The 25,762-nt window shown below is 43.3% G+C and overlaps 1 protein-coding gene across 1 annotated transcript in view; it reads right to left on the bottom strand.

The window, feature by feature from the left end:
- The window catches only part of IQSEC2 (IQ motif and Sec7 domain ArfGEF 2), a 208,902-nt gene that overhangs the window by 177,065 nt on the left and 6,075 nt on the right, over positions 1–25,762 (bottom strand). The gene's annotated exons all lie outside the window — the stretch shown is intronic.

The following is a 25,762-nucleotide window of genomic DNA, read 5'->3' as shown; positions in this document are numbered from 1 at the left end:
CAAAGATGCCTTTTAAAAAACAAGTTGACATCCTATTCTTATGCAGGCCAGTGCTGTGTGTGAGGTAATTTAAGGTGGTTCTGACAAGTGTCCGTCGGCATCTTCATATCCGGTCACATGGGTGGCAAGCCACTCCCATCCGGTCACATGGGTGGCAAGCCACTCCCACAAAGGAGGCCACACCCACAGAGTAGGTTCGAACAATTTTTGAAACCCAATTGTTTGGACAAACAATGTTTTAGCACTAGGGGTGACCTTGGCTGGGTTTCAAAACGACAATTAAGATAGGAATAAAAGCAAAGAAAACAAAAAACAAATTGTCCAAAATAATGGCTTTGTTTTTTAGTTGAACTAGCTGTTTAATAATATTTTGTTGGGAACAGCTGAAAAAAAAATATATATATTTGTCGTGTAGCACATCAAAAATGACTCAAAAGTAAAAGACTCTTTTTTTGTGAAATCTTTCATATTTCCCCCATCCCAAAACATAAATTTCTTTTGTCGGGGGGTGGGGTAGGGACAGTGAACTTCCTGCTTTGCTCACTAATTGCAATGTAATTTCCCTGGTGACCTGGAAACACTAAAAAAGCAAAATAAAATTATCAGTTGAAAAATCTTTTGAAGGAAACCTCATACCTTTGCCTACCAAAAATAAAAGACATAAGTGAAAAGGAATAACTTCAAAGTGTTGTTTCAGAAATGAACTTATAAATGTCTAGCAGACACTTATTTTATAATAAGTGAGATTCGTAGTCATTCAGGTCATTCAAGTGCTTTTTCCAAAAGGCAACTGGACTTAAGTTTTTTTGCGGAGGGGAACTATTTATTTATTGTATTTTAGTTTGTATTTTAGTTTGTCACTCATGTACAAGATCACAGGAATAAGAATAAACATGAATAAGAACACAGGAACTGGGAACAAATAAATGGGAACAGTACAGTGGTGGGATTCAAATAATTTAACAACTGGTTCTCTGCCCTAATAACCAGCAGGGTAGGCGGGGCTCGGTGGTCATGTGACCATGTGACCATGGCCAACTCAACATCACTCACGTTGATGGGCGCTTCGCCTTAGCTGTTACAATGTAATAAGGGTTAACCGGAGAGGCAGTTTCTGTAAGCAGGGCAATAAAGATGAGGCTAGAAACAACACCAGAATGTTTCCTTCCTGCCTTCCTTACAGGATTAGCCCTGTAAAGTGGGAAAAAACAAAAGTAGATTTCTTCCAACAATCGGTTCTCCGAACTGCTTAGAAAGTTTCCAACCGGTTCTCCCGAATAGGTGCGAACTGGCTGAATCCCACCACTGGAACAGTAGGACAGGGATGTTAGGCACGCTGGTGACCTTATGCATGCCCCTATTTTCCTTGAAGACGTTTCACTTCTCACACAAGAAGCTTCTTCAGTTCTCCTTTTGCTTCTTGGATGCTTCGCGTCTTCAAGGAAAAAAACAAACAAATTCCAGTTGCCTTTTGAAAAAACACACCATTATTTTATGTGCTGGGGATAGAGATGGCCAGTGTTTTCGTGACAAAAGGTGATTTATTTATTTTTTCAGAAGACTCCAGTGGGTGAAGTGATGTTAGCTGCCTTTATTGGGCCTATGAGCAGAGTGTAAACCTTTAAAACAAAAGTGAATGAGACTACTGAAATGTCCTTCTTTTTCCTGATTTGGGGCATTCGTTTATTATTTTATTCATGTATTTATTTTAACCCTATTTTGATACTTGAGCTTGATTGAATACCTGATACCTTGATACCTGTTGAGCTTGATTGAACTTCAGCCCCATTATAACTGAGTGCATGTTGTGTTTTCCTGTTTTAAACTGTATTGTTTTTGTGTTTTTAATCTTTTTAATCTTTTAATTGTTTTTATGTAAGCTGCCCAGAGTCCTTCGGGATTGGGCGGCATACAAATCTATTAAAATTCAAATTCAATTCAATACTTAGCACTAGCTTCTATCAGCATCCTGTCCCAAAAGGATAGAAATCCAAGCTGACTATCAGAAACTGGAGTTGAAAGGAGGCTGAGGATTGCAAAAAGGGGATTCTTGGACATGTGCGCCCCTCCCTTGTGGTTCTATGTATGTAAACACTGGACTGCAAAACCAGCTATTTTTTAAGCCCATATGCTCCAGTTATTAATCAAAAATGCTTAACCCCAATAAAATTCAATTGCCAAGCATTTCAAGGCCACACCCCCTCATCCCACAGCCTTCTGTCTTGATTGATTGATTTGATTGATTTTATTATATTTATATGCCGCCCTTTTCCCCCGAAGGGGACTCAGGGCGGCTCACAATTCAAATCAGGGAAGGGGGGTACAGACAGAAAATGAAAGACGAAACATAACAATACATAATTTAAAAACACACAACAGTCATACCATTCGAAATGGGGGCAACAGCTCTTTAGCCCCAGGCCTGTCGGAACAGCCAGGTTTTAAGGGCTTTGCGGAAGGCCTGGAGGGTGGTGAGGGTTCGAATCTCCACGGGGAGTTCGTTCCAGAGGGTCGGAGCAGCCACAGAGAAGGCTCTCCTCCGGGTAGTCGCCAGTCGGCCCTGGCCGGCAGATGGAATTTGGAGGAGGCCTAATCTGTGGGATCTAATCGGTCTAGTGGAGGTAATTGGCAGCAATTACCTTAGCAATTGTCTTAGCATCACCACTTGGGACCAATCAGCTTCTTGTCCTTAACCGATTTCTTGTAACTGCCTGTATGTATCTGATGTGTTTCAATGAGCGAACTGACAGAAATTATTGCCACGCGGATTTTTGCTATTGATCTAGGCGGTGGGAAAACCAGCACCCAGAAAAAATTAAGATGACACCATTGCACATGACTCCAGGAAATAGCAAACTCTGAAATAAAAAGCTGGGAAAGGCTTCCCAGAAAACAGGCATTTCCCCCCCCCCCCCCACACACACACAGACAGAAAAACATTTTTGAATAAAACCTTTTTTAATACTAACATGATTCACCTATTAAACAAAAGAAGCCTCCTATTTCTAAAGTTTGGGTTTTAATAAACTTAAAATAAGCCATATAAGTGCACCATACATCCCTGATATCTTTGCATTAAAAACACTGTAAGAAGGGAATAGGCTTACTTATTATTCCTGCTGAACAAAAGGGTTACGTACATACTTTTTCCTGGCGTTCAAAGAAAGACTAGCAAAGTAACTCTCATTTCGAAAAGAAAGAACATGGATAGTAACTGGAAGGCCTAATGTCTACATCAGTGGTGGGATACAACTGGTACGCCCCAGTACAGGCGTACTGGTGCCTGGTGGGAGCACCAGGTACCGTTCCAATACGGTGCTACAGAAGGGCCACCCGCCCTCCCGCTCTCCTTACCTCTATTTGAGCCGACTGGGGCATTTGTGCATCACGCACGGGGCATATGGTGGTTGCACAACGCTCTGCCGAGTAGCTGGAGCGTCGCGGGCGGTGGGTACGCATGTGCAGTGTACCAGTTGCAAAGGGAGCCGGAACCCACCACTGCTCTACACTATCACTGGTGTGGTGGGTAGTGAAGAGCCTCTGATGTCCACATCACATAAAGGTCTAGAGCAGGAGTGTCAAACTCAAGGCCTGAGGCCAGTGGTGGGATTCAAATAATTTAACAATCGGTTCTCTGCCCTAATGACCAGCTGGGTAGGCGGGGCTCGATGGTCATGTGATCATGTGGGCATGGCCAAGTCAATGTCACTCAGGTCGATGGGCACTTCGCCTTCGTTGTTACAATGGTAATAAGGGTTAACTGGAGAGGCAGTTTCTGTAAGCAGGGCAATAAAGATTAGGCTAGAAACAACACCAGAATGTTTCCTTCCTGCCTTCCTTACAGGATTAGCCCTGTAAAATGGGAAAAAACAAAAGGAGATTTCTTCCAACAACCGGTTCTCCGAACTGCTTAGAAAGTTAACAACCGGTTCTCCCGAATAGGTGCGAACTGGCTGAATCCCACCACTGCCTGAGGCCCAGATCTGGCCCGTGGGGTGTTTAAATCTGGTCCGCGGGGCTGCCCTAGAAACAGCAAAGGACCGACCCATGGTGCCTCTGTCAGTGAAAACGGAGCTTATGAGGGCTGCTCTGTTTTTGGCTGAGATGGCCTCCTGCTGCCCTCTGCCAGAGAAAATGGAGCTTGGGGAGAGGGGTGCACGCCCAAGCTCCATTTTCACTGGCAGAGGGCAGCAGGAGGCTGTCATGGCTGAAAACGGAGCTCCGGAGCCCATTTTCGCTGGCAGAGTGCTCAGGCCACCACAGAGGCCCCCAACACAAGTGACGTCAAGCTGACCATGCCCATCCTGGCCCCCCAATGTCAAACACAACTCTCATGCAGCCCTCGATGAAATTGAGTTTGATACCCCTAGTCTAGAGAACCTCCAAATTGTGGTTTTTCAAAATATTCCTCTTGCCAATGCCACACACAGACACTTGGCTTTGGACAATAGTGTGGGAAGCTATGATGAGATGATTAAGGTAACATCATACAATCGTGACTGAGAACAGAACTTAAAGAAGGTGCATGGAATGTCCAAAATACATTAGTAAGAATTTTACGGATGCGTTTTTCCAGTGGCGGTCACTGCCTTCAAAATGGCGGGGTGCAACCGGGTGATTAATTCCCTTGCCTTTTAATATGTGTGCGGTGCATGCAACTCACATTGCAAAGGGGGAAGGACTTTGATTGGCCAGTCAGGCCCACCATTTTGAAGCCAGTGACTATCACTGAGGATGTCTCTGATCCTTCCCTCCCCACAGACATTTGCAATAGTACAAATCTAATATTATGTCCTGTAGAAGGTTTACTATGATACATAATCAGCAGCCTAGCATAGTTTGAGTCGAGGTGGCGCAGTGGTTAAATGCAGCACTGCAGGCTACTTCAGCTGACTGTAGTTCTGCAGTTCAACTGTTCAAATCTCACCGGCTCAGGATTGACTCAGCCTTCCATCCTTCCAAGGTGGGTAAAATGAGGACCCGGATTGTTGTTGGGGGCAATATGCTGACTCTGTAAACCGCTTAGAGAGGGCTGAAAGCCCTATGAAGCGGTATATAAGTCTAACTGCTATTGCTATAGCCTAAAGGAAAGTTTCAGAAACATACCACACCAATTTGGGACACTTCCATAAGAGCCAAGGTGGCGCAGTGGTTAAAAGCAGCACTGCAGGCTACTGCTAGATCAGCAGGTCAGCGGTTCAAATCTCACCGGCTCAGGGTTGACTCAGCCTTCCATCCTTCCGAGGTGGGTAAAATGAGGACCCAGATTGTTGGGGGCAATATGCTGACTCTCTGTAAACCGCTTAGAGAGGCCTGAAAGGCCTATGAAGCGGTATATAAGTCTACTGCTATTGCTATTGCTATTGCTATTGCTTCCCTTTTTCTTCTCCTCTAAGCAGGACTGAGTAAGAGGGTTTTTTTTCTACTTCATTGTGCCTGTATTCCTCCTTCCCCACTAAATTAGAATTACTAAATATAGGCTGCTGCAAATCTAAAAGAACCTCTAGATGGCAGCAAAGAGGTGCAAATGAAACAATCTTTGCTGCTACCTAGTGGACATTTCTGGTAGCCCTATCTAACCTAAGTTCATCCAAACTAGCACATTTTCGCTTAAAATCACTGAAGTTACTGGTTCTTCAGACTCTGCATACAAATAAAAACAACAGCTCACAAGAGCAAGCCTAGCTGTGAGATAGGAACAACATATGGGGACTCCCCCAGAAATTATCTTGGGGACTATTTCTATGCAAATGGGAAATTTAAAAAAAAATGAATCTTCTTGAACAAACTATGCTTATATAATCTTTCCCCACGTCATTTGATATCTCATTATTTGTAAGCTCATCACATACCTAAGTAATTGCTGGCGGGGGGAAGGGTGCAGGGCAGTGGTGGGTTGCTCATCCCGTTCCAACCGGTACGGTTGGAACGGGGCCGGGGGTGTCCTCATGCACGCGCGCAGTTCACACATGCGGCTTAGCGCCTGCGCGATGCTCCAGCTGCTCGCGGAGAATCGCGCAGGCGCTGTATGTGCCATGCGCCTGCGTGGAAGTGCAGAAGCCTTCAAAGACTGGTAAGGAGCGCGGGCGGGCGGGCGGGCCCTTAGGCGTTCCCGGAAGTTACTTACTTCCGGGTTCACCGACCAACCGGTCCACGCGGACCGCCACGGACCGGTTGAAACCCACCCCTGGTGCAGGGGGAAAAATAAGCCTTGAGTTATAACTCTACCAGCATTAAGTGAAGCCAAGAGAACAGAGTGTGCAACTGGGACAATGGTTTGCTATCAAGCTCACCCTTACCGAAGGATCAAGTACATATAAGGAAAACAAAGCAAACTATAAAACTGTTTTCAACAATGGAGCAACTGATCCAATGTGGACGGGACAAAAAGCAAAGAGGTTATACTACAGATGTAGATTTATACTAAGCAGGAGCAAAACCTTCTTAACTAGCCGGAGCTGTTGAGCAATGGATCAAAAGACTCATTTCTCCACCCGACTCCCTCAAAGCCTGCAACGAAAGTCTACTGGGAAAGAGCTTCCTAGAAAGAGAAAGTGGCTGCTAAAATAATTAAAGCATGTAGTCTAGATATGTCCCTCAGGAGCTCAAGATTTAATTTCCTGGAGCTTGCAAATTCTCTCAGAGGGGCTTAGTTAGAAATATGCACTAGAATGGTGTTATGCACTACGGAAAAAAATAACTGATTTGAGAAAATATCAGGATATCCTAAACAGGGAAGCTTCTGGTTCTGATCTTTCATCACATCGGACAAGGAAAGACTGTATTGTTATAGCAGAATCACGAATGAAAGAAAAACGGTTGGCTTCACACGTCAAACAAAGCCAGCAAAGAGATACAACATTGTGTGAACCAAAATGCAATTAGGCAAACCACAGTTTGCAGTCAACCTCACTGGCATTTAAGGCTGCTTAAGGGCCCAAATGTGGAGTCTAGGAGTTGCATGTGAGAGTAGGCCCATTGTCTTTAAAAGTGTGAAGAGTCTATTAGTTGTTTTCTACATATATGTGGATCAAGAATTGATTTCCATGTGAAGCAGTGGTGGGTTTCAATTTTTTTTAGAACTTCTGTAGGTGTGGCCTGCTTTGTGAGAGTGGCTTGCCAGACATGTGACTGGGTGGGCGTGACCAACTTGTAAAATGTGATGAAACTCACTTAACAACACTTTTGCTTAGCAACCAAAATGTTGGCTCAGAAACTCTGGCATTTGAAGCATGCAAGTCTTAAAGCTGCCAAGTTACAAGACCCTTGCACCCCTAACCCTTTAGAGAAAAAAACCCAGGGGTGTTCAAACTTGACAGCTGTAAGATTTGTGGACTTCAACTCCCAGAATTCCTCCTCTCGCTCTTCATCTTGATGATGCCCGGATGGGCGGGAGGAGGGAGCTGGAAACGGTTCTAAACGGCACCTTAGATTTGTGGAACCTCTTCTATAGAAGCTGTTAGAACTGGCAGGAACCCATCCCTGATGTGAAGGAACCCAAGTCTGACTTTTAAACCAAACACAACCTCAACACTTCTTAGGATTTTATCTTAGGATTTAATCTGTTCATTCTTTGGGTGAAGGCCTAACTTATCCAAGTTCTTAAAATATCAGAGGATATTTACATTTCGTTGCAGGCTAGTTTAAAGAAATCATACCAAACCTCTCAAAAATGTGAACCAATTTAGCCATGAGCAAAACCAAGCTGTGGCTCAGAAGTAGCTTGTTTTGAAAGCTTTTTTAGTGCCAGGGCTGTGAGAATGAGGTTTAACTTCCAACAGAGAAATCTCTCTGCATAAGTCTGCCTTTATATGGCTGGGGCTCTGGAAAACATTTTCCCAGAGCGTTAGGAGTTTTTGAGGGAAGCGTGATAGTCACCTAGACCCATTTTAGAAAGTGAGTAATATATTCAAGGCGTCTTCAGCTAAGCATATATGCCTAATAAATTTGTGCTCTCTCCATCTCAGCTAACTCAAAAGGCACCATTCCCTAAAAAACGGGACACCAAATACCATCCCTCCACTGAGACTTATCAAAGACATTTGAAGTGAAGAAAATTATCTGAAAATCCCACCTCCAGAGGGGAGGGAGGATTTGGGTTCCCCACTCGGCAACAGGAGGCTATGGATCAGGGGCCACAAGTCAGTGGTGGGTTTCAAAAATTGTTGGAACCTACTCTGTGGGTGTGGCCTCCTTTGTGGGAGTGGCTTGCCACCCATGTGACCGGATGGGAGTGACTTGCCGCCCATGTGACCGGATATGAAATTATGAATTAGTACTTAGGTCGGTCCAAGTAGCTATTCAGAAGTTAGTGGTTAGAAGCAATCGTAAAGCAAGATATGGGATTAAAACCAGAAACATTTTCTTGGCTATTTGAAAGGGAGCATAATATATATTTAATTTTACACACGTTAGCAGCTGCTGGAATTGTGTTTGCACAACAGTTGAAAAACAGAGATATGTAAATGAATAAATATTACAATGTGCAGGAATAAATAAATTGATAATTAAAATCAAGAAGGCTTTGAATACTTTTTCACATGGGATTGGTTTTAGCAATTGCCAACTAACAGAAACAGAAATTAGAAATCCAAAAGTATGAAAGAAAACACCAATTATGTAAGGAAAGGTCCCTAAAATGTATAAGGAAATATTACTAGATCATTATTAATGCGTAGATAACTGTGGGACATTACACACCCACCAGTGGTGGTTTCAAAACTTTTTGGAAGCTCTTCTGCAGGTGTGGCCTGCTTTCCGGGTCCACTAGGAACCTCTTCTAACCGGTTCGGTAGATTTGACGAACCGGTTCTACCGAATAGGTGCGAACTGGTAGGAACCTACCTCTGCCACATGTTTACAAAAGCTGCCTCAACTCTCTTGGGAACACAGCTGGACAATGTGTGACTTACACAGCCAGGTGAAAAATCATTTCCCTCCAGCCTACGATGATTACTTTTCCATGGTGCAGGCACACGGAAACAGAAGAGCTGGCAAGCACCAGTCAGCCTCTGGGTTTCTCAATGAAAACCCAAATTAGGAAAAAAACAAGTCTCCACCTGGTAGCTTGTGGGGGGGAGGGCAAGGGGGGGGGGGCTATCAGGCCAAAGTCCAAAAAGAAGGACGCAAAAGTTGACGCATGAGTTATTTTTGTCCCACTGCAGGTTTTAACTGTAGATTAGCTTATAGAGCCCGAAAACGAACACAAATAAAATGACGTTATGTGTCTTTGATTGCCTTTCTCCCCTGTCTTTCTTCCTTCCTTCCTTCCTTCCTTCCTTCCTTCCTTCCTTCCTTCCTTCCTTCCTTCCTTCCTTCCTTCCTTCCTTCCTAGGCTGATTCTAATCTTTGCCCCGTAGCATTTCCACTGCCAAAGAGCAGAAATCAGCCCTGCTTATCAGCCCCCTTCCTGCCCTTTGAGGTAGGGGAAAGTTTAGCTTTTTTTTTTTTGGAATTTCATAGGATGCTTTTGACAAATTTCAATTCATTTCATGCTATGGTGCAATTCACAGGGATTAAACCCGCTCACTCCAACCTGGACCCTTCTAAACACCTCAAATTGCAACCCCCATCATTCCAAACCAACAGAGGTCAGCAACCATCACAGAACCTACCAGATGGGGTGCTTTTAGATTGCATGAATTTTTTAAAAAAATATCCCAGAATAAATAAATATGGAATCCTAAAGGCAACTTTGGATTTACTATGCCAAGCTATCCCCAGGGATGGCTCATCCCTCATTATTTTTTTGCTCTCTGCGCGTGGAACTGACATGTTCAGAAGAAGATTTTAGTTCAGAAGATCCATGTTGCAATCTCTCTTGGGAATCTCCGGATGACAGTTCTCAGTAACAGGGTTCTTGATGGGACCCGAGCCATTCTAGTCTGGGAGCAAAAATTCAGTTAACGGAAGCAAGTTTTACTTTCCCTGTCCTCCACAGGACAGGATAGGCTTCATTTATAGGAAGCAGCCCCTGGACGATCACGCCGAGTCTCTGGCCCCAAACGCACTGATTGCAGGAATGCAGCAGGCTGATTTCCTGAGGACAGGTGCTACTGTGGCAGCAGGAAGCAGTTCTCATTGAACCCCAACTAACTGGCACACGCTCACTATCCTGGAGCATGCTAGCAGCACCATCTGCTGCCAGCTTTCTGCCTCTGAATAAGAGCCGGGCAACCTGTCCACTGCCGTGAACTCAACTGCCCCTTCCTGATTTGGTTCGTGCCCAACCGGCCTTGCCGTTTGTCCACAGCTTTAGGGAGTGATGCCTAAGAAAACGGACAGAATTTTCGGATGCTGTAGCGCTGCTGCGAAGGGTACATGAGATTCTGGTCTGTACATCCCCCAAGGGCCATGTTGACTTCCGCTCTGCAGGCTAATTTTTCAGCCAGACACTGATCTCTTTGCTAGGAAATCTTTCAGGGAGAAAATTGGCAAAACAAACCAGGGAGAGGAGGAGAAAATAAGAAGAGACAGCGTGGATCAAGTATAAATCTTCGTAATCAACTTACCTGTGCCCACTTCGAAGAAAACAGCGCTACCGTCCCTCCTCTGTGCGTGTATGTGTGTGTGCGCGCGTGCATATAAGGGAAGGGTGATTCAATTGAGCTCTTCAGTCTGGCCAGAGCTGATGACATTTGAAACAGCCCCAGGAAGCAAAGATCAGCATTCAGATGTGAATAAACTGGGGTTTCCTGGCAACCTTCCAAACTAAGTCTCGGAGTGGGAGTGACTTCTTTTAATTTTTTTTTTTTTTAAAGAAACTCATAAAACAATTGCACAGAGCCCACCAGTTGGTGAGCCAGCTGCCTGATCTGAGGCAATGTTTGTTTTTTTAAAAAAAAAAATCACACACTCCCTTAAAAATTACAACTTTAGCCATCGCTCCTAACGCTGTCAGTCCCAGATCTAAAGCTGCCCAAATTAGCCCAGATCTCATCTCAAGTCATTTGCCTTAATTAATTGGTCTTTCCCTTGATGTAAACCTGGATTGAGGCCAGCAATTCTTAAAGGATAAATTCCCCTAGGCTTATTTATCTTAATCCACCATGCCCACTTCCTCTGAAATTTAGGCTAAATGAAGGTTAGTTTTAATAGTGAAGCCAGGAAGGACACATCTTGACATTCTCATCCTTTTCTTATAACAGACACATTTTGTCATTTGATGTTTACATGCTAAAAACAATCCTCAGCAGTTTCATCTTTCTCAATTAAATTGTTCTTTATTGTGGCTAAAGTTCCAGCTGAAGTTTTGGTTGAGTGCCAGAATTACAACGTGAATTATATCAAAGAAGAAAACATAGCTATTTTGTCATTCTAGATTATACACATTCATACTTACACAGGTGACCTGAAGAGAAAGGGGTAAGACTCAAAACATATTGTACCCTGAGAAAGTTTAGAAAATTCACCTTCATTCTCTCTATATAAATTCATTTGCAGCTGATTTCAGAGGAATTGCTGTTTTTTTCTTAGTTTAATAGTGAAGCCAGAGAAGGGGTCAGTCAGGGCCAAAGTGATGTGGCCATAGATGCTAGAGGAGCACTGAAGCTCCTACTCCTTGGCTTCTACTCTCTGTTGCAGATGTATACTCACTCCTAAAACAGGGTGTCCTGAGACCCTTTAAAAGGCCCTAAACAGTGGCCCCAGTGCTATGCCAAACGCTCTGATGTTTTGTAATGTGACAGAAAGGGGAAGAAATAGCTACAGAGAAAGGTAATCACATCAACCGTATTTAATTAATGACATTTCATTAAATTCCCATTACATTGCATCAAAATCTAGATTTTCTCTTGGCTCCCTTTTCTGAGATACAGGCCAAGTGTGACCTTTGATGTGGACAAAGTTGTGCGGCCAAATTATTTCACTCACTTCTCAAGGTTTTAAACACCAAAACCAGGTGTTTAAACCAGGTGCTACCTAAACCACTCAGTTTAGGTAAGTGACAGGGGCAGGCAATAGCCACTACTACCGGTTCATTTGTAGGTGCGCCTCCCATGCGGTCTTGATGCGCGCTTGAGCATGCATGCGCAGTGCAATAAAAATTGCTCTGCACATGCGCAGAAGCAAAAACCAAGATAGCAGTGCGTATGGTGCAAAAAGGCGAACGACAAAACCACGCCTGACTAAACCACGTCACTGACGTCATCAACAGGGCGACAACAGCGCGGAGACAGAAGCACGTTGTGAACCCTAAACCTAAACTTAACCCCTAACCCTAAACCTAACCCTAAACCTAATCCTAAACTTAACCCTAAGCCTAACCCTTAACCTAACCCTAAACCTAACCCTAAACCTAATCCTAAACTTAACCCTAAACCTAACCCTTAACCTAACCCTTAACCTAACCCTAACCCTTAACCTAACCCTTAACCTAACCCTAAACCTAACCCTAACCCTAACCCTAACCCTTAACCTAACCCTTAACCTAACCCTAACCCTAACCCTAAACCTAACACTAAACCTAACCCTTACCTTAAGTTAAATCGGCTTTCTTTCTCCGCACTATTGAAAGCGCCCTTCTTTCTCCGCGCTGGCTGTTGTCGCTGCGTTGATGACGTCAGCGACACGGTTTAGTCGGGCGCGGTTTTGTCGTTCGCCCTTTTGTCGGGTCACGTGGTACCGCCTGGAGAACCGGTTTGGGGGCGTGGCAGGCCTGGGTTGCTGCCGGCTCCAGCGACCAAAGCTGCCAAACCACTACCGGTTCGGCTGAACCGGACTGAACCGGTAGGAACCCACCACTGGGGAAGGGGTAAAAAGTTGGCAGCTATGCATTTGAACCCCTCCCCCTTCTTACATGAAGCACACATGCAACACACCACAAAATGGGAGGGGTTTCAATCATGGTCTGCAAAGGAACACAGGCGTTGTACACGTGGAAGGGATGAAGAAGAGAAAAGATAACTTGGTCCCGAGAAAGGGAAAAGCTGTAATGAAACAAATGCAAAATTATCCCACCCTGAATTTGTTTTGGTATAAGATGAGACAGTGACAGACTTCGCTGCTCCTGCACCTCACTGCAATAAAGAGCATTGCTGGAGTAGCTGTCGTGCCTGTTTCTCGACCCGGCTGATACGTAAAAGGGCTGATAGGTCTGCTATCTTGACTGCTTTCATCCTCCCTAGGTGGGACGTCCCTTGCAAGTGAAATCAAGGGAAAGTCAATGGTACCAGCATGACCTTTAGCTTAGGCAGCAAATCGTGATGGGCCAAATTGATAGCCGAGAGAGCTCCTTCCCCTTCCCCAATTCAGAATCTGTAATGTAAAATAATAATGGCTAAACTCTTGTTTAAATTCAGCTGGAACTTTCGCTTTCATTCAGGTGGCGCAGTGGTTAAATGCAGCACTGCAGGCTACTTCAGCTGACTGCAGTTCTGCAGTACGGCTGTTCAAATCTCACCGGCTCAGGGTTGACTCAGCCTTCCATCTTTCCGAGGTGGGTAAAATGAGGACCCGGATTGTTGTTGGGGGCAATATGCTGACTCTGTAAACCGCTTAGAGAGGGCTGAAAGCCCTATGAAGCGGTATATAAGTCTAACTGCTATTGCTATTGCTATTTTCATCTTCACAAGTTCTACAGGCTTTTTATAAAAGCATTAAAGGACAAGATGTGCCAGGTGTGCCGACACTTAAACCAATCAAAGTCATAGCACTGTTTTTCTAAAAGCTTCCTTCATTCTCTCTCTGTACACACTTGTGCAGGGGGGGGAACCTGTACGTTCCTTGAGCTGTTGCATGCAGGGGAGAAGGAAGGGATGCCACATACAATGTTGCTGCAGATAATCTCTGCTAAATGCAAAGCCTTATGTAGGTGGGCCTAAAGTCCTTGTGTCAGTTCTTCTCTACCGCACGTCCTGCCTCGCCAGGAGCTGTGCCAAGCATATTATGGCCCTCTCCTGATGCAGCTCAGTGCCCCCCTTGCTGTCCCTGTCACGGCCAGCCAGCCGTCTGCAACGGAGATGCTCCCTAATTGAAAACGACAGGCAGGCTGATTCAAGAAGCAGCCCTATACAGCAGCAGGAGAGGAATGGGGCTGGGGGGGGGGGGAGAGATGACTTTGTTGGGAAAACAAAATAGCAACAAGCCTCAACACCAATGGCCTGGGCAAGAAAACCACAGCACTGTTTGGATTATTGCTTTCTGCGGAAGGAGTGCTAGATCCTGCCATCAACACAGAATTACAAAACCCAACAACTCTCTTTATGGCTAAGCAGGCTGCATGAACTAATGAAGGTTCCCTGCTACTGGAAAGTTTTTAAATAATTATGCAGCCGCACCTTTGTAAACGAAGCTGACATGACAGGATGAAATAATATGGCAAATAAAGCTTTAATTTATGTACTGCATTAAGACAAAACTAACCCATCTGGGAGATTGGTAAACTCATGCGTGCGGGCTGGTAAATAAGAGTGTATGTCTTACAATCTTGCATGAATAGCAATAGCAATAGCAGTTAGACTTATATACCGCTTCATAGGGCTTTCAGCCCTCTCTAAGCAGTTTACAGAGTCAGCATATCGCCCCCAACAACAGTCTGGGTCCTCATTTCACCCACCTCGGAAGGATGGAAGGCTGAGTCAACCCTGAGCCGGTGAGATTTGAACCGCCGAACTGCAGTCAGCTGAAGCAGCCTGTAGTGCTGCATTTAACCACTGCGCCACCTCGGCCCTTAACTGTGGTTTATTCATTAAACCACCAACTGTGGTGTATCCATTAAAGCAGTATTGAACAAACCATGGTTTGTTCACATTTCTCAAGCCCACATCTGATCATGGAAGAATTCTGAGTATTATGGCATCCATACTCTAAATTATCCACCTCAGGGAAAGTAGACTAGGAAAAATGAGATTGCAACAAGAGAGAGCTCATTTAGTTAATTAACATCTAATAATTATGAGGTTCTCCCATATGAATATGTGTCTGTCAAATGCTCGGTAATCCCTCCTAATCAAAGCAGTAACTGCTCTTCCCGAATTGACAGCCCCATAAAATCCAGAGCATACGGTGTGTGTCATTGTGGCCTTTCCTCAAGGGGATTTGCTATCCTGCCTCTCCCATTTTTTATTGTTGCAATCAGGGCCGGATTTAGATGAAAAGAGGCCCTAGGCTATTCTACTTATGAGGCCCTCTCACCTCCCATTTTTAAGTTTGTAAATTACACGAGAGACAATAAAATACATCATTACTGTGATATATATCAATATATATCAATATATATAGCTGGCCTCCCGACGGAGGGCGGCTCTGCTCTGCGGCAAAGGCAGCGAGGCCAGCCGCCTCCCCTGCTGCGCTCAGCTGCCCGGCTCGGCCCCCCCGCCCTCACCTGCCTGGCCGCTGGTGGCCTCCGCGTCGACGGGGCGGCTACTGGGAGTGGCCGCGCCTCTCGCCCGACCGCCGGTGCCGGGAACGTGGGTGGGCTCCCCAACTGCCGCGGCGCTGGAACGATCTCAACCAATACATTTTTATGTTTGTTTCTTAGTCATATGCGTAGAATTTCTCCTTATTTTCGGTTCAGTGTTTTAGTGTTCACTGTTTTTAGAATAGTGTAATTTTAATTTTGCTAACAATTTGAATGTAGGCCCCTCTTGATCTTGAGGCCCTAGGCTGAAGCCTAGTTAGCCTATAGGAAAACCCGGCCCTGGTTGTAATACTTATTACCCATCTAGTAATCAAACTACTTGAGAATCTTTTTATCTCTGAGCCGGAAATACTGAATTCATTCTGGATTTGCCAGAAAGGGACTGGCTGAACGCTGTCGCCATTGTCTCTGCTGCCTTTTGTAACAGAATAAAAGAAAAAAAGGATTCTGGTCCAGCTCTTTGAAGAAAGATTAGAAAAATACATGTAATTCTTCCACAAAATAACTCAAGCTTTGTAACCTGACTCGCACAACTTATTAAATCATCGTTTAGTATGAAATTGGCTGGATTTGGATTTCAACACTGAGAGAAATCTATATACCATGTTTTAGGAGTTAAGATTTATTGTATGACTGGTTTAGTATAGAAGTATTATTGTATGTCTGGTTCTCACAAATACCAGCAAAAATGAGGATAACTTAGTATGCAGTGCAACCAGCTCCTCTTAAAATTGCATCAAGGACAATGTTTGCTACTAGGACATACCTAGGAAGCAGGTATTATTAACTAGGGTAATATTTGCATAATTTAAGTAGCATCCTTTGTTTCTTTGATTAAATACATGTGTGTGTTGTAATGAAGGGCTTATTGAAGTGGGGAAATGTTATCTGAAGTTATAAATATTGCAATTTAATTAAACAATGTGGTTTGCCTCAGGAATAAGTCAGTTTGTGCGCAGAGGTGGGTTCCTACCAGTTCGCACCTATTCGGTAGAACCGGTTCGTCAAATCTACCGAACCGGTTACAAGAGGTTCCACCAGTGGACCCGGAAAGCAGGCCACACCTACAGAAGAGGTTCCAAAATTTTTTGAAACCCACCACTGGTCCTTGGATATGATTATTCTACACTATCATGCTCCTATTTATAAAACTCGGTGCCTCTGTGAAAGGTAAGGATGACTCCTGCGTTTGTGGTGCAATCAGAACATTGCGTGTGTTGAAGTTGTTTTAACGCAAACCAAAGATGCCTTTTGAAAAACAAGTTTACATCCTATTCTTATGCATGCCAGCGCTGTGTGTGAGGTAATTTAAGGCGGTTCTGACAAGTGTCGTCGGCATCTTCATATCCGGTCACATGTGCGGCAAGCCACTCCCATCCGGTCACATGGGCGGAAAGCCACTCCCACAAAGGAGGCCACACCCACAGAGTAGGTTCGAACAATTTTTGAAACCCACCACTTGTTTGTGGGATATTAAACCTGCATATGGGGTACACCACTCCAGAATGCAGATGGCAGCTAACACGTTATATTATTAGATCCTATTTTTTTTTCTATTGGAAGTATCTACACAGAAAATACCTGGGCTGAGAGGGAAGCTGAAATCTTGCCCCTTACAGCTTACCCCCAGGAATGGTGTTTTTGTCAAAGCTTTGTGATCCACACAAGATTTGGACTACCATAGCTGGATCACATGAATTCAGACAACCATAAGCAGCAACAAAGGAGTTAACAAAGTTAACTCCAGACCAGCAATCAAGTAAGCAATACCCCAATCAAGAAACTGCCAAAGAGCCATCATTTACCAGTCCAAATAAAGAACTCCTAAGACCGCCCCCCACCCACAAAGACAGGCAAGACACCAGAATATATACTGACAGCAAACGCTACTCTTAACTACGGTAGTACTGATGAGGTTACCTAATTAGGGTAATGAAATGTCTGCAAGAAATCAAGCAAGCTCAGAGAGCATCAAGGACCCCACATTTCAACCCTGAGCTACAAATATTCTCCTTTCCTGGTAATAAGGAGTTTGAATTTTCGGTGGCCAACTGGATTTTTACAGGTTTTGCAGGAAAAAAGCAGGTTTGTTCCTGGATTTAACCCATTCAGGCAAATTGCAGATACCCTCCACTGGAACAAGACAATAGAAAGTCTCTTTACTGTCATTTCATTGGCAGATATGTGACACACCATGTGGCCAGGCCACTTGTAAGCATTGCAAAATGATATGGGATGCCAACCAGAGGAATGTTTACCTCCTTTCCCTTCTCTTTTTGTATGCTCAAACAAATCTCAGCCTTACAGAGTCTTAATTATAGGTTTGACCCAATAAGTCTACTTAAATACCAGGTATGTTTGAACAACAGGATCATACCCAGGAATGGTCAATCAGAAACAATGCAGCTAAGAAACATCAATGTGACACCACAAGTTTGACACCCATAGTTAAGTAGATTACATGGTCCTTAAGAGAATCCAGCTTTCCCCATTGACTTGGCTTGTTAGAAGCCGGCTGGGAGCGTGACCCATCAAAACCGCCGTAGACAAAAGCGCGCTCGACGAAAGCGCGTACGTGACATCAGCAGCAGCGCGACGAAAAATAAATAAATAAATTAAATTGAAATTAAAATTAAATTAAAGCAAGCCGATTCACATAAAGGTAAGGGTTAGGGTTAGGTTAAGGGTTAGGTTTAGGGTTACGTTTAGCGTTAGGTTAAGGGTTAGCGTTAGGTTTAGCGTTACGTTAAGGGTTAGGTTTAGGGTTAGGTTTAGGGTTAGGTTAAGGGTTAGGTTTAGGGTTAGGTTTAGGGTTAGGTTTGGGGGGGTTAGGGTAAGGTTTTCGCTTTATTTTTAAATTTACCGCTCACAGTGCAATGTTTTCGTTGCGCTGTGATGATGTCACGTACGTGCTTTCGTCGAGCGCGCTTTTGTCTACCGCGGTTTTGTGGTGGAACCGCTGGGAGTGTCACAAATGGTGATCACATAACCCTGAAACCATCATAAATACATGCCAGTTGGGGCATGTGGGGATGCTGCAATGGTCACAATGGGAGGACTGGTTGTAAATCACTCTTTCCAATGCCATTGTAACTTTGAGTTATCACTAAACAGGTCATCCTAAGTTGAGGGCTACCTGTATACTGTCCGCTTCTCTTGAGCTCTTGGAGCAGAGAGATACAGTTGATCTATAGCTGGTGCTGGAAAACGAACATTTGTGATTAATCTACATTAATTATTAAAACAGTGAGTCCAAAATAAAATCTATTGCTACCAAAGATGGTTTAGCATTGTAACTAAGAGCTACGAACCAAGAAAATGTTTGTGCAAGCCGCTTTTCTACATAAAGCAAACCTTTCTTGGAAAATTAATATCAAACTACATTACTGTTTCTTTCGAAAATTAGTAAAATGATATATGCGGTGTAATTTGAATAATCAGAGCATTACTTACATGCTAAGTACTACATCATGAAGCATGTATAATAATGGAGAAATTTTTGTGAAGGATTGGCCAGAAGTGGGACAAATCTACACAGAAAGGGGCATTTGCAATTCTTATGTTGTACACTATACTGGACCTCTAAATTACTTAAAAGGATTAATTTTATTTTTTACAATGTTGCAAGATGCTGTTACATTTTGTTTAATTAAAGGTGTGTACACTTACTGTACCAAAAATGTGCATTTCTCAGTTTGGGTACTCCGTAATTCCGGTCCTCCAATGTTAGGAGCCCAATTTACCTAAAGGTAAGATAATTGCACTCTAGATATGCTCCAAAATTCTTTTCTATTTATTTATATCCCAGGCATCTGAAAACAAAGAAACAATTATCCTCTCTTGAATTAAAGCTTTCCCTGTGTCTGAGTTAGAGCCAATGGCGCTGCATCACACAGCAATTTTACTCTTTCTTTACCACTCAGCTTCAATTTCAAATCTGTGCATCCTTCCTTCAATTCTGGGATTAAATCCAAGTTTAGAAAGACAGAGGCCCAAATCACAGGCAAGCCACATCTCATTTGCCAGCTTCAAATAGTTCCTCCTCTTCAAACTGGGGAACATTTTAAGCAGTACATGCAAGAAGAGATCTGCAGCCCATTCCTCTGTTCTCTCCTCCCTGAACCAAATAAATTCTCTCCCAACCAAGAAACCACAGATCCTCCGTGGGGCACTAATCTGCTTTCCTAAGTATCATTGGTGCCAGTGCTTATGGTTTTCACGACTGAAGTAAATAAAATAAATCAGACACATACGCAAATCTGATGAACTATCTTCTTTCCTAGCAGCATAGGAAGCAACTACTGTATATACTCAAGTATAAGCCTAGTTTTTCAGCCCACTTTTTGAGCTGAAAAAAGCCGCCTCGGCTTATACTCGAGTCAGTGAAAAATTTGCCCGAAATGGAGGAGAAAAAGGGGCGGGGCCATGCCGCTGGGTGATGCTCGTGAATGGCCCAGCGCCCCTGAGTTTCCCCTCCCTCTGTGTCAGTTTGCCGCGCAGCGTGCACCGCACCATCCCCCCTCCTCACGTTCTAATGTAATGCAGGGCTATCTTACGATTCCCCTTCCTCCCCCTCCTGCCGCTCTGCAACGATGTCCCACCTCCTCCTTGTTATGGCAAGCAGCCACATAGCGATGTCCCACCTCCTCTGGTACAGTGATCCAATGATAGGAATCACTGTGCCGTGTGTCATAGGAGGCGGGACATCAGCATCATGAGGTGAGTGAAGTATTTCATTGAATACACCGGTATTGTGTGATAATAATTTGTTATGCAGAGCAAATTTTTACAATGGCTACTGTATATTTAATGGGCACAGGCAGGCTGTATATGTTATTCAATGGGCAATAGCATTATTGGTATCTATTTTTATTTTTGAAATTTATCGGTAGCTGCTGCATTTCCCACCCTAGGCTTATACTCGAGTCAATAACTTTTCCAGGTTTTTTTGTGGTAAAATTAGGTGCCTCGGCTTATATTCGGGTCGGCCTATACTCGAGTATATACGGTAAATGTAAAAGAACATTTGCTGTGGAAGATTATCTCCTTCCTCTCTTTTCCTGCTTTAGTTCAAAGAGGCATCATGCAAGGGCCTATCTCTCTCTGGAGGAGGCTCTAATCTCAGAAAGGTGCGAAGAAGATGATCAGCAGCAAGGTGGATGGACTCAATTTCAGTAGTGATGGGTGCACTGATGGAAGACCTGAAGGAACAGGTTAGGGATTGATCGTCATAGAGAAAAATCTATGTGGTCTCTAGGAATCAAAAATAACTTGATGGACATCCGTAATAGCAATAGCGTTTAGATTTACATACTGCTCCGTAGGCCTTTACATTTTTACATAATCAAATTTCGAAAGGAAAAGCACAGTACAAGCACTGCTTGGGATATGAAATTGTAGTTTCCAAATATAGTTCCAGCTGACAATTTCTATATTCTTTGTAGTGCTTGGACACCACAATGTTATTTATTTGGTTATGTTATGTTCAGCACCTCATGCAGAAAAATTGCAGTCAAGCACCACACATGAAGTGCCATTCTATGGCAGACAGCTTTTTCTTCCTATATAGTGGGAAAGAAAAATCCCACCTTGTCCATTGCCTGCCTTATCTCTCTTCTGCACTCGTTAAGAACTTGTCCATTTGACTTCCCTTCCAACTAAATTATCATAGATTATAATGGATGTTGATGGGGCCTCCTAGCATCCGGTAATTGCCCATCAGGATTCATAAAGGACAGAAAGGGGAGGCAAGTGGAGAAATACATGCCATGATATTATGTCTTTAATTCCATGAATTATATGCTTGTGTCAAACACTGGGATACCAAGTATTTTAAATCGTATCACCACATACATCTCTCCTTTTTTTTCTTTTGAAGCTTGCTGCAGCAAGACTCTGCTATGTGTTAGTAAGCAAAAATATGTATTTTTATTTTAGGGCACATTCGAGTCAGCAGGCTGTAGCATCATTTTAGCAGCAATTAGTGGAAATGTATTGAAAAGGGATAATAAATTCAGATTTGCATTTCTATCATTCCATTCACAGGATTTGCACTCAAGTTTACATTTAAAGTAATCTGATGCTCATCAAATAAATTCTGCCCTATAAAGCTATTTGAACATTTCTTACTCAGTGTTCACTTGCAATGTGTTTTGTTTTTTTTAGGACTCATCCATGTTCCAACTTAGAGGTACTCTCTATTTGTTTAACAAGTCAGGAAGGAGGGTTCCACCACAAAACCGCGGTAGACAAAAGCGCGCTCGACAAAAGCGCGTACGTGACGTCATCACAGCGCGATGAAAACATCGCGCTGTGAGCGGTAAATTTAAAATTAAAGCAAAAACCTTACCCTAACCCCCCCAAACCTAACCCTAAACCTAACCCTTAACCTAACTCTTAACCTAACCCTAAACCTAACCCTAAACCTAACCCTAAACCTAACCCTAAACCTAACCCTAAACCTAACCTAAACCTAACCCTAAACCTAACCTAAACTTAACCCTTAACCTAACCCTAAACCTAACCCTTAACCTAACGCTAAACCTAACCCTAAACCTAACCTAAACCTAACCCTAAACCTAACCCTAAACCTAACCCTAAACCTAACCTAAACCTAACCCTTAACCTAACCCTAAACCTAACCCTAAACCTAACCTAAACCTAACCCTAAACCTAACCCTAAACCTAACCCTAAACCTAACCTAAACCTAACCCTAAACCTAACCCTAAACCTAACCCTAAACCTAACCTAAACCTAACCCTTAACCTAACCCTAAACCTAACCCTTAACCTAACGCTAAACCTAACGCTAAACCTAACCCTTAACCTAACCCTAAACCTAACCCTTAACCTAACGCTAAACCTAACGCTAACCCTTAACCTAACGCTAAACCTAACCCTAACGCTTAACGTAACCCTAAACCTAACCCTAACCCTTAACCTAACCCTAACCCTAACCCTAACCCTTATGTGAATCGGCTTGCTTTAATTTAATTTTAATTTTAATTTAATTTTTTTTTTTTTTTTTTCGTCGCGCTGCTGATGACGTCAGATACGCGCTTTCGTCGAGCGCGCTTTTGTCGACCGCGGGTTTGACGGATCACGGGAAGGAGCTCACTCTGAAAGAGCCAGGTTGGAACCTACTGAAGTATTTGTACTACTGACTTCCGATCCTATTGAAAGTGCAATCAGTTTCTCAGTAAAATGCTGGGTGGGGAAATTGCAGTCCATGTTTACTTGCTCGGGAATAAAGCACAATGAATTCAGTGAGATTTGTTCTCAGGTAAATATAGACCTGGTGGCTGACCTATAAAAGATTCTGTCTCTAGGGATGGAAGAGAGGCAGCGCTTTTTTCATAAAGGGATGTGTTGCTTTTTCAAGATGCAAAAAGTGGCTGCTTTCTGGAGAAACAGCTGCAGGAACAGCTGCTGAGCAACCTCCCCAAGGGTAGGCAAGACTGTTTTCATGCAGACAACTACAACACCCAGCGAAGCAACCCACAATGCATCCTGACACTAACACGCCCAAACAGTCCCTGATGAGTAGCTATTGCCTTCTATGTTTGCACAGAATAAATGGCCATAATTTTTTTGGGGTTATGGAGAATTCTATGAAGTCTCAACGGTCCTGGAAGCTGTTTTTTAGTGAAAGAGAAAAAAATTTAGACTCTCATACAACTCTACAGACAAAAAGGCCAGTTCACACAAAAATGATCCTCTGCTTTGATTACTTAACATTGATTTGTAATTTAAGAAATTCACTGGTGCCGGGGGGGGAGGGGAATTAAACCTAATACGATTCCAAATTGCTGGAGCTAAATTTCTATTGTGAATGTTGGTTTTGTTTTTAATATGTTGTCTTTGTCTCGTTTTTCCCCTTTCCCTTGTCTTTTGTGAGCCGCCCGGAGTCCTCCGGGAGTGGGCGGCATACAAGATAGATAGATAGATAGATAGATAGATAGATAGATAGATAGGTAGGTAGGTAGGTAGGTAGGTAGGTAGGTAGGTAGGTAGGTAGGTAGATGATAGATAGATAGATAGATAGATAGATAGATAGATAGATAGATAGATAGATAGATAGATAGATAGACAGACAGACAGACAGACAAACAAACAAACAAACAAACAAACAAACAAACAAACAAATAAATCTATGAACCGGGTCTAAATGGCTCATTCACACAGGCAAACCCCACAGACACACTACAAAGTTGCACAAAACCAAGATGTGAACACAGCTGTATGACCTCCTTCCAACCCCGTCTCACTTTTTAGTTAGGAGGCCTTTCATGTTGCTAACCAAAATGCGTGACTTGGGCAATTTAATAAGATTTATTTACTTATTGCACCCATCTGCCCTACTGCCCAATTCTAAGCAGCTTCCAAACGCACCAAGTCAATGTTTGGTGAACTTAAATGTGAGCATTTCAGGTCAAACTAGACATTATGCTAAAACAGGTGGTGCTTGCTTGAAAAGAACACAATCCTGGGTCCATTGCCTAGAATATCTAGTGACAACTTGTGCCCATAACCTAATTTAATTTAATTTAACTTAATTTATTAGATTTATAGGCCGCCCAATCCCAGAGGAGTCCGGGCGGCTTACACAAAACAAGAAAAGAAAAACAGACAAAATAAAAATAAAGATTTAAAAATTCTCCAACACGCATACGTTCAGAGTGGGGCTGGACCCTACATAATAAGGTCAACAGCCCCAGGCCTGCTGGAACAGCCAGGTTTTAACAGCTTTTCTGAAGGCCATGAGGGTGGGTGAGGTCCGGACCTCTGCGGGTAGCTGATTCCACAGGGTCAGAGCAGCCACAGAGAAGGCCCTCCTCCAGGGGCCCGCCAGCCGACACTGTCCGGCTGACGGCGTCCTAAGGAGGCCCACCCTGTGGGATCTTATCGGCCGTTGGGAGGTATGCGGCAGTAGGCGGCCTCGCAAATACGCTGGTCCTGAGCCATGTTATCTATCCCCTCTTTTTACCTTCTGTCCTTGACAGTGTGTATATGAGTGAGAAAGAATCCATTCATGTGGGAGTCTTACGGGAGGGAGGGAGGGAGTGAGTTAGCAAGCTGGAGCACTTCTAGATACAGGCAGGTTTAAATCAGCTCTTTGCCTACTCCTGCCAAATTATTACATGCACAAACATTGCAATACCAACAGTGGAGGAATGGTTTGTGAAGATGATAGAATTAGCATTAAATTCTGATGGTTTGATGATTAGACATTTCAGGTATACACTATGGAAAGAAGGAAATTATGATGTAATCTTAGAGGAGGGGGGGGGAATATAAATACAGTTATAATAAACATTGTTAAGATTGGAAGCCACTTCTTTTAAACCTTTCTCCTTCCTTTCTTTGCCTTCCTTGTCTATTCATCATTTCATTTATTCTTTTTGTTTCTTCTCCAAAATTTGTATTGTCTTTATATTGTTAAAAAACACTTCCATGAAAATTATTTTAAAAAAAAATAAAGCTGCTCTTTTCCTAATGTTAAGACTGGGTTAAAAAATGCCTGACTGGCCATATCTTCAACACCATGCTTACTATGTGATACATCCATTTTCTATTTTTATTGTGATCAAGGATTATACAAGCTGATTACGGGCGTAGTGATTTTGCCTGAAATCCAACCTCATATTTAATGTTAACAATGCGCCTACCTCACAATATATATTCTCTCCTAGAACAGAAGAAAGAAAGGAAACAGAAGTAACTGCTGTTTAAAAACAACATTCATATTATTTTGCCTGCTAAACCTAGCCATAAACTGCCCGTATGGGTTGAGTTTGCAACATACACAAAGCCAACATGTATTTAGCTATGTTTTGATATGTTATGTGAGTAGGCTCTGTGTTTGAGAGCACAGAGAGCTACAGCACGCAACAGAGCCCGTGACCCGACAAAAGGGCGAACGACAAAACCGCGCCCAACTAAACCGCGTCGCTGACGTCATCAATGCGGCGACAACAGCCAGCGCGGAGAAAGAAGGGTGCTTTAAATAGCGCGTCAAAAGAAAGCCGATTTAACTTAAGGTTAGGTTTAGGGTTAGGTTTAGGGTTAGGTTTAGGGTTAGGTTTAGGGTTAGGTTTAGGATTAGGTTTAGGGTTAGGTTAAGGATTAGGTTAAGGGTTAGGTTTAGGGTTAGGATTAGGATTAGGTTTAGGTTTAGGGTTAGGTTTAGGGTTAGGTTTAGGATTAAGTTTAGGGTTAGGTTAAGGGTTAGGTTTAGGATTAGGTTAAGGGTTAGGTTTAGGGTTAGGGTTAGGGTTAGGTTTAGGGTTAGGTTTAGGTTTAGGTTTAGGGTTAGGTTTAGGGTTAGGTTTAGGGTTAGGTTTAGGATTAAGTTTAGGGTTAGGTTAAGGGTTAGGTTTAGGATTAGGTTAAGGGTTAGGTTTA

Source organism: Thamnophis sirtalis, unplaced genomic scaffold (genome assembly GCF_051295495.1).
Source record: "Thamnophis sirtalis isolate CommonGarterSnake01/CBP01778 unplaced genomic scaffold, rThaSir2_p1.2 scaffold_3, whole genome shotgun sequence".
Lineage (NCBI taxonomy): Eukaryota > Metazoa > Chordata > Lepidosauria > Squamata > Natricidae > Thamnophis > Thamnophis sirtalis.
This window is presented reverse-complemented; position numbering and strand designations above follow the sequence as displayed.